The following is a 10,118-nucleotide window of genomic DNA, read 5'->3' on the forward strand; positions in this document are numbered from 1 at the left end:
TTGCTTCTCATGTCAGCGGCTGGCAGTGTCTCTCCCCCAGCCTTCCACTTCCCAGAATTCTCTTCTCTCTTGTCCCACCTTTACTTCCTGCCTGGCCACTGGCCAAATAGCATTTTATTTATACAGAGCGATATCCACAGCACTTCCCCTTTTCTTTTCTTTTTTTTTAAAAAAAGGTTTTAACTTTTACATAATAAAATTACATATAACAAAAAAATTATCAAGCAAGAATTATAGTTACAATATCTAGTCTATTTGTTTTGGCAAAATTAAACAAAATATTTTATCTATCCTATATTTGTGAGTCTAAGGTTTTTATATCTAACTTATCTTTTATCATAACTGAGGAAATTATAACTATCTAGTCTTCAACCACATCAAAGACCTCAGAAGGATATATTATTACCTGAGAAATGGGAGAAGGATGCAAGCAACTTTCGGGAGTCTTGCAGGGTAGACAGAGACAGCTGGCAGCCTGGACAGTCACCTAATGTTCCTTTGTAAAGTTGGGGCATTTGTCTTCAGCCTACAGGGCTAGAGTCTCTTGGTCACTTCTCTCAGTGTCCTATAGAATGTCTGGCAGTTTCCTCTGTGAAGCAGGAACCTGAAGGACCATTTTGTCAAGCAAAATTCAGTAGTCACATTTCTATGGGTCCTGTACGTCCAGTTGATCAAGCAGTCCAGGCAAGAACAGTTTCTTGCCCAAATGGCTATTTTTGCCAAGGTGAAGATAAACTCCATATGAAGTGTCTTTAATGCCTATCCTCCTCTCTGAAGTAAATTGGTGCTGCCAGGAGCAGACATGTCTCACTGTCCAGAAAGTCTAAATTTTAAAAATATTTTAAATGCCATATTCTGTAGACCTTTGAAGTGTTTGAAGATTACCTGTCTATCTGAAATCTCTCTGTGTATGCCTAGAAGACTTAACTAACATGGCTATGAGTATGATTATTGTAGATGACCAGTTATTAATCTATTTTCAATTATCCATTACAATTTTAAATGAGCTGTACAAACATAATACCTTAAACAAGAGTAGAAATATAAACACAGTATAACAAAATTAACTTAAGTTTGTATCAATAGACTAAAATCTATACCAATGTAAAACATTTTAAACAAGTTGTTGCTCTTTAGAGGTAAGTTCATTAATCTACCCTTTCATCCTATTATATCTATATCATATCCCCTTTTCTTCTTTAGAAAGAGATTGCATTTATAATCAACATGTTTGAAATAAAAATATTGGTTTTTTTCTGTCCCACACCAGAGGGCTCTTCTGATTTGGGACACAAAAATCTCTTAACCTTTTTAGCAATATGTCTGGGTTTAAAGAAGGAGTGAGCCAATTCCATCTCCAAAGCCAGTTTGATAATTTTGGGAAATTGGGCGTAGTTTCTCTTACTACTTCCTGCTGGAGGGGGGCGCTGTATCTTATAGGGACACAAAGAAAATTTTAGGATTATGGAGTAGTCCATGAGGGTAAACCTCTGAGCCAGTTGCCTTGAAACCATTCTGGATGTTGGTTCATCTGGGCCATGGTGTCATCAGAGACCTTTCAGGTGGTCTTGGCTGATCAAACCTGATGTATCTTAATGTGGAACAAATCCATAGCCTCTGGCTTTCTGTGGAAATAAAAGCAGAGCCTCCTTTCCAAAGCAACATATCCTTACATCCAAATTTTGAAGTCAAGGTGTCTTTAAAATTTACATATTTGTTTAACTCAACAGCTTTTATGATCAAATCTTTTTCTGCAGTTAAAAATCCCAAAGACAAGACAAACCAGATTCTCTGTGTAATATCCATCTTTGTAAGACTGAAACACCTCTGTGGCTGCTGGCTCCACCCACCTCAGCTTCCCAACATGGCGGTGGTACAGTTTACTGCCAGCTCTGGGTCTGGAGCCATGTGTACCATCAACTATCAGAAGCAGTTTTATCAAAGCAGTGCATAGCCCAGAAACCTTTTTTTTTTTTTTAAAAAACTAGCAAGTAAAGTGCTGCTTGTAGACTCCTCATTCCAGCCATACTGTAGGTCAGACACACAGGCCAGGAACCCTCCATAGTAGCTCAAACCGGCAGGCTGCCGCTAACTTGAGAGAGACAACTAGGAAGCTGTTTTTAGCTCCATTTTAGAATCTTTTTTTCTCAGGTTTCAGGTGGAAACTCGTGCAAACACGTTGGGCGCCATTTGTAGTTTGAGTTTTCCTGCCTGGCCCACAGTCAGGTCAAATCTCTCTCACCCACCAGGCCCATAGATGCTCAGACCCAACCAAGTAAACACACAAAAACTTATATTGCTTACAAACTGTATGGCTGTGGCAGGCTTCTTGTTATCTAGTTCTTTTATCTTAAATTAACCCATTTCTGTTAGTCTATACTTTGCCACATGGCTTGTGGCTTACCGGTGTCTCTGTATGTTGCTTCTCATGTCAGCGGCTGGCAGTGTCTCTCCCCCAGCCTTCCACTTCCCAGAATTCTCTTCTCTCTTGTCCCGCCTATACTTCCTGCCTGGCCACTGGCCAAACAGCATTTTATTTGTACAGAGCGATATCCACAGCAACCTTCTTTCTTCATGGGGTGGACAGCTGTTGCTCTGGCCGCCCTGGGAGTCATCTTGGCCTTTCTGGGGGGCAGGTGTGAGTGGGGAGCTAGCACCCCACTTCTCTGTGTCCCTCTCCTCTGCCTTGTGCCCTGCCATCTCGAGGGAACCAGCCATACCTGATCCCATCCCTGACACTAACCCCCAAAGGTGGGAATGTGTCTTCAGGCCACTCCCACTCCCACGAGAACTCAGATCTCCGGGGGAATGACGCAAGAGGGAAATGTTCCTTGGAATCATTCCTAAAGGGACCCTCCATGGGTCACGTGAGGAACCCAGAGATTGCCCTGGATCTAGGGGCTCTCCAGTGGCTTTGCTTAGGGCAGAGCTCTGTGTTAGCTATTATGGTTTAGGTGAGCTGGGTGTGGGTGTGGGTGTAAGCTTGGTTCTGTGTGTAGTGTTGGGAGGAGGCATGTGTGACTATAAGCCTGATATAAATTTGATGATAGTCCTAAGCTATCATATAATCAATTAGAAAAAGTTTATTGGGAATGAAAGCATATTTTGCTAACATGTTTAACACATATATAGCATTTTTTTGCTTACAGGACACTGCTTCTTTGTTTACTCCCCATTGCCATCCACTGGTGTGTCCTTCCTTTGTCCACTGGTGTATCCTTCCTTTGTCCACTGGTGTGGCCTTCCTTTGTCTACTGGTGTGGCCTTCCTTTGCTTTTGTTTTGGGTTTATTTATTATTTTATGTGTATGTTTTGCCTGCATGTATGTGTGTGCACCTCCTGTGTGTCTGGTGCCTGTGGAGGTCAGAAGAGGAGGCAGATTCTTTGGGACTAGGGTTATAGTTGGTTGTGAGCTGCCATGTGGGTCTTCTGCAAGAGCCAGTGCTCCTAACCACTGAGCCATCTCTCCAGTTCTCAGTCACAAGGCTGGTAAATTACAGAGCCTTGATTCAGACAGTTACTCTCTGAATAAAATAATATAGGTGCAAAAAGAGCTGAAGGCTGGGAGCAAGGGGCTGAACAGGGCTTGCCAAAATCCCCTGGGTTCCAGCTATCTTTGAGTACATTGAAAACTACTTAGAAATTCCAAGGGGAAAATGCTCATCTTCTTAGCTAACAAGTGTGAACTGAGCCCAAACACCTGTGGTTTCCTTTTGCTGTTGCTAGGTGATCCGTGAGCATCCTTGGAACAATAAATTATTGAAATCTATGCTGAGCATAGTTAATTATATAATTTCAGCTTCTAGCATTTATTTCCATTAAAACTGCCTCATCATGTTGGGGGTGTTTAAAAGACTGAGTGGGGAAAAGGGGCAAGTGGCAATTAGAGCTTTATTTATAGTTGCTCTGCTCCACAGTGTGATTCTCCCAGCCCATTATTATCGACTCTATTAAACACATGTGGAATCAGGCACTAAGTCGTTCAACTCCAGGTGCTGAGCTCCTACCAAGTGTCAAGCAGTGTTCTGGGCTCTGGGGACGTGCTAGCGTACAGGCAGATAAAACCTTTTGTCTTCATGGTGCTGCTATTTTTCTGGGGCATTCATGCTTTAGCTTGGTCAGGTAGCTATTATTTTATAGTATATGATATTTGTTATCATTAAGAGCATCATTGATTCTATGAAATACAGATAGGGCATCTCCATTTTATAGATAAGAAAACTGAGGCACAACAATATGAAATAACTTGCTTCAAATCCCACAGCCAGAAATAGCCAAGACTTACTCCTGACTTGCACAGTTCCAGACTCTGTACACCCAGTCATTGTATTCTCTCTCTGTAGATGTGGCTGGCTGAAGGAGGTCATCACAACTGTCGCCACTGTGCAGTTGAAAAAGTCTGGATCTCTCCAGGCTCCTGATGGCTTCCATCACTGCAGAGAATGGGTTTGTCTGAGGACTGTGCTGACTTTCTGGGGGAGATGTTAGTTGGTCTGGTATCTATAGTCAGTCCCCAAAGAGAGGACACTGTGACCAAAGATTGCCTGCCAAAGGTGACAATATCTTCTTGGAGACAATGAAGATCTGTTATGTGTCCCAGATTCATAGGAACAACCTATTTACTCCATATACACTAAAGTACTTATCCTCACAACAATGTATGATATATTATTTCAGAAAGTTAATGATGACCTAGTTATCTGATCCTAACTTCTCTGAAGTTGCGATGTGTCTTGTAAACAGTGTTCTCTTACAATTGTTGTCAGCTAGGAAGTGTTTGTGATAGTGTGGCTGCCTGATGATGTTGTACTAAATCACAGCTGTTTGTATATGCCCATCTATTGCTCCCAGTGCTGGAGGAACCCAAGGCCCTCACATATGTTAAAGCAAGTGCTGTACCACTGAGCTGCCTTCCAGCCCCTGCTCACATTTCAGTTGAATTCTAAACAGTGTTGATTTACTGGTATGTTTGTTGATTATGATGTTTTCCTGGTTCTTGTCTGTTGACATCTGCTGCTAAGATCATTTTGCAAAATGGAGTGCCAATGGCAAGAGAGAGAGAGAGAGAGAGAGAGAGAGAGAGAGAGAGAAGAGAGGCAGCTGGAAGTACAATCATATATAGTCCTGTGGTCATGCTAAAAACTGTTGTCTTCATCCTGAAAGAATGTTGCTTCCCTGAAGATTAATTGTCCTTACTGCTGCCCCTGTCGGAAACTATCTCCAAAGGCTAACCCTCGCTTTATGGACAACAATCATTTTGCAGAAAGGCTCTGGCAGAGCTCTATTTATAAGGTACAATTCCTTCCCCATACTGCTACCTTTTAGATCTTGAAATATGACAAAATTTACCCACGTGGAAAATACCTTTAAAGTTCAATTTAGACCTGAGTCTCAGGTTTGTAAATCGCTATGCATAAAGGCAGGACTACTTGCCTACATGTTAGCATGCTATGTAGCTGAGGCTAGTTGCAAACTCAGGATCTTTTAGGATGCCTGCAGAGTAGCAAGGCAGTCTTTGAATTTACATGTCATATTTAATTAGCTCAAAGATACTCATTTCCCCACATCTTACTCTCCTAACCTAGGATTTCACTGTAGAAGGCCTGGCAGCCTTTCCTGGGCAGCATCTTTCTTTCTTGTTGATATGTAATGACAGCTGTAGAGCTGGTAGTGTTTTAGATACAGTGAGGTAGAGTAAACGAGAGTCAAATTCCTAGAAGCAGAGCCATAGTGGGTAGCCATTCCAGCTGTGACCTGGAAGTTCCAACCCCCATTGAGGCTTCAGTCATGCCTACAAGGTGGGCCTGAGAGAGGATGCTGAAGACCTGGGATCCAGATGCGCAGGCCCTCTTGGTGCCTGGACCCTGGACACTCGATGTAGACCGAGCAGAGTTCTCCAGAGAACACTGCTGGACTGCGCCATACCTTTGCCAGACCCTACAACCTATCCCTTCATTTGTAAGTTACCCCACAAAATAAACCTCCCTTTTAACTACGTGGAGTGGCCTTAATAATTTCACCAATGGGGGAGTTATATTCGTTCATTTCTAGGACAATAATGAGATACCCCAGGCTAAGTGCCTTATTAAGAAGGACGTTTACTTAGCTCACAGTTCAGTGGCTCCTGCTGGGTTCTGGGGAAGGCTTCCTGGTGAACAGCCTCACAATGGCTAGATTACGTGTAGGAAGGAGAGTTCCCACAGCGAGATAGGAAACCTGGTTTTTGAGGGACGGGCTGCTCTGCTTCATGGTCAGTGTCCACAAAACAGCTGCTTGGAAGAAACAGCATCATTGCTCATAGTGAAGCTCCAAGGAATGGATGTATACTGATGGGGTCTGATTTTCCAGCCAAGTGTTCGCAGGCCACCACTGGCACAGGGCAACCAGAACCTGCAGGAGCCTCATCTACTGAGGGTAAAGAGTGATTCTGATAGGAATGTGGCAGATCTGGCTTCTAGAAGAATCCACAATTCTAGATTCAACACAGTGCAGAAGCATAACCTTTATTGCCTGTCTGGCATTTCTGGAATCCACCCTTCCTTTATTTGATTTCAAATAACTTTCTCCCCCCACTCCCCACCAAGGAACTTAACTTTAAAGAGAAATTGGAGATTTGCTATGGCACATAGGATGGCTTTTGACAGGTTGCTGGGAGGAGCATAAGGAAATGGATGCTCATGCTCTTGGGGCATTTGGAAACATTTGTTCAAATCGTGTCATGTGGATAAGCGGCTCATAAAAACTGTGTGAACCAGTGGTCAGATAAGGAAACAACAGAATCGTGTTGGGAAGGTTTAACCTTGCTCATACTGCTGACAGACCCGTCTGTGCCACACTCTAGTGTGATTCTTTTTCCTCTCCCTTCCTGATTTTAGAACTGAATTTACAGTTATTTATTTGTGGTGTGTGTGGTGTGTGTGTGTGTGTGTGTGTGTGTGTGTGTGTGTGTGTGTGTGTGGTGTGCGGTGTGTGGTGTTGCAGGATAACTTGTAAGAGTCTATTTTCTCCTTCCAAATGAGCTTGAGTTGGACTCAGGTGGGCAAGCATGGTGGCGAGTGCCTTTACCTGCTGAGCCATCTCACCAGCCCTATTTGGGAACTTTTTGCAGAAGAGACAAGAGGCTGAGTGGATGGCTTTCCCAGGCTCTGCCAATGATGTAGAGTGGGACACAGTAATTGTAGTATATTTATTTTCCCTGTTGCACTAATAACAGTGGATACAACCAACAACCACCAAAGCCTGTCCAGCCCCTTTCAGTCTCTAAGCCTTGTGAAAAGGAGATGGAGTGGCCTTCCTGGTTAATAAGAGAAATCCCAATCTTTGTATTCTCCTTACCTAGATGAGCTTGACTTCATATTTGAATTGACCTAGAAAAAAAATGCTAAAGTGGTTAAAGATACAAGTTGACCAACTTATACCTCCACAGAGTTATACTCAGTCTTGAGGAGACCTTGGCTCAGCATAAGTCTGCCACAGGTAATTGTCCAGAGCTACAGAGTCACAAGGCAAGGCTTTGGGGTAGAGGCAATGGGATTAGAAAAGTGAGCACCAATGAGGACTTGGATAGTTTTGATTAAATTAATTTACTATGGAAAGAAAAGTTGTGTAGATGTAATGGTCTTACTAAATAAGAAACATAGAGCCAAATGCAGAGTTAAAAGCCCAAGAGGTTAGAGCAGTAGCTAAGAGCTAAGACTAAAATCGCCTTCTTACCCTTCGCTGCTGCTGCCATCCTTCCCCTCAGAAAGAGACCTACTTCCGGTGTATTTGTCTTTTTATTGACTTCTCATTGGTTGCAAACCCAACCACATGATCTCCTCATCATGGCCTATCTATACAGACCTCCAGGTCTTCTATGGTTGGTATTGAGATGGGGTTGGGAATTTAGCTCAGTGGTAGAGTGCTTGCCTAGCAAGCATAAGGCCCTGGGTTCGGTCCTCAGCTCTGAAAAAAATAAAAGAGATTAAAGGCGTGTGTCTCCCTGCTGGCTGTATCCTTGAACACACAGAGATCTGCCTGTCATGTGATCTGGATTAAAGGTGTGTGCCACCACCACCACCACCACCACCACCACCACCACCACCCGGCTTCTGCTATGGCTTGCTATTAGCTCTGACCCCCAGGCAACTTTATTAACATACACATAAAATCACATTTCAGCACAAATGAAATATCCCTATCAAGTTGGATGACAGCTGCGGCCAAATTAGACCAGGATGAGCAGGCCTTCGGCATGGTGAGTGTGTATCAGCTGAGGGTGGGCCCATTCTCACGTGGGATGGTCTCGTGGAACTCTTCTCCCGGGCAGTTCTGTGGATGAGGGCTCATACTCAACAGACTGTCTCCTGAGCAATGTGTCAAGAGTTGTTTTTACACCCAAACTATTCTTCACTATCTGAGTGATATACTTCATTTCTCTGGAATTTCTCTCTAATAGATAAGTATTTTGAAAATCCCCTGGTAGTGGGTAAGTCCACCAATGCAATAAGTCAGATCAGGCTGAATTTATAAGACCAGGTTTAATCTGAGCAGAGTAACTCCCAGGTGACTCTTGGGGGTGGGGATGGGGCAGAGGAAGCAGGAGAGAAGTTACACAGAGGGTCTACCGTCCAGACCTTAAATACCCTGTAGGTGTGGTCTTGAGCTCTGGGGGAGGAGCCACTGCTTGGTGGGTTTTCTGGGGCAGGGTCTGGATAAGAGGAGCGGGACCAGTTCCCAGCGGAACATCTGGGTGGGTTTGGAATGCCGTCCCCCCAACTGGAGATTCCCAACAACAGACAATTCATATTGGTGTATAATCATAGTACGTAGTAATGGGTTTCATAGACATTTTATGTATGTCATATGACTGACTGTATTTACCTTCCCATTCCTATCCCCATCATTCTCATTTATTCCCTCAGAAAGCCTCTCTGCCACCTTTTTGTCCCGTATCCACCCGTTTATGAATCATGTATCTCCATGAAATCCAGGATCCACAAATAAGGAAAACCATGTGCCGATTGTCTTTCTGAGTCTGAGTCATTCCATTTAATAGGATAATCTCCAGTTGTATCCATTTTCCTACAAATGACATCATATTTTTATGGCTGAATAAAATGTCACTGTGCACACATACCATATTCTCCTTATCCATTCATTTCATGGTAGGTTGTCATAGTTACTTTTCTACCACTGTGACCAAGGCAACTTACAAGTTTATTTGGAACTTACCATTTTAGAGGCTTAGAGTCCGTGACCCTGAGGGCAGGGAGCATGGCAGCAGATAATGCAGGCATGGTGCTAGAGCAGTAGCTAAGAGCTTGTGTGGTAAGACAGTGACCATGAGGCAGAAGGAGAGAGAGGGAGAGAGAGAGAGAGAGAGAGAGAGAGAGAGAGAGAGAGAGAGAGAGAGAGACAGAGAGAGAGAGACAGAGAGACAGAAAGAAGCAGAGGCAGGGTCAGAGGCAGAGGCAAACACCACAACTATGGAATTCTCTTGGTGGTGTCCTGACTTGAGTCCTTCAGGTGTTTATTGGGAGTGGCATAGCTGGCATTTCTCTAGAATTTCTTAGCTGCCCAAACTTAATCTGTTGATGACCCATAAGGGACAATACACAGTCATTTACAAACGTTATTTTTTTTCTCACACCTTACCCTTCTGTGGTTAAACATTGTAAACTTTATGAAAAGCACTACTGGGTGCTGTGGATATCGCTCTGTGTAAATAAAAGTTCTGTTTGGCCAGTGGCTAGGCAGGAAGTATAGGTGGGACAAGAGAGAAGAGGATTCTGGGAAGTAGAAGGCTGGAGGGAGACACCGCCAGCCGCCGCCATGAGAAGCAATATGTAAAGACACTGGTAAGCCACACACCATGTGGTGAAGTATAGATTAACAGAAATGGGTTAATTTAAGATAAAAAAGGTAGATAACAAGAAGCCTGCCACGGCCATACAGTTTATAAGCAATATAAGTTTCTGTGTGTTTTCTTGGTTGGGTCTGAGCGACTGTGGGACTGGCGGGTAAGAGAGATTTGTCCTGACTGTGGGCCGGGCAGGAAAACTCTAACTACAACTGGGGATTTTTTTATATTTCAACTTCCCTGGGTGTCTACAGGATGAATATTCTTCATTGCACTT

Source organism: Onychomys torridus, chromosome 2 (genome assembly GCF_903995425.1).
Source record: "Onychomys torridus chromosome 2, mOncTor1.1, whole genome shotgun sequence".
In the NCBI taxonomy this organism is placed as follows: domain Eukaryota; kingdom Metazoa; phylum Chordata; class Mammalia; order Rodentia; family Cricetidae; genus Onychomys; species Onychomys torridus.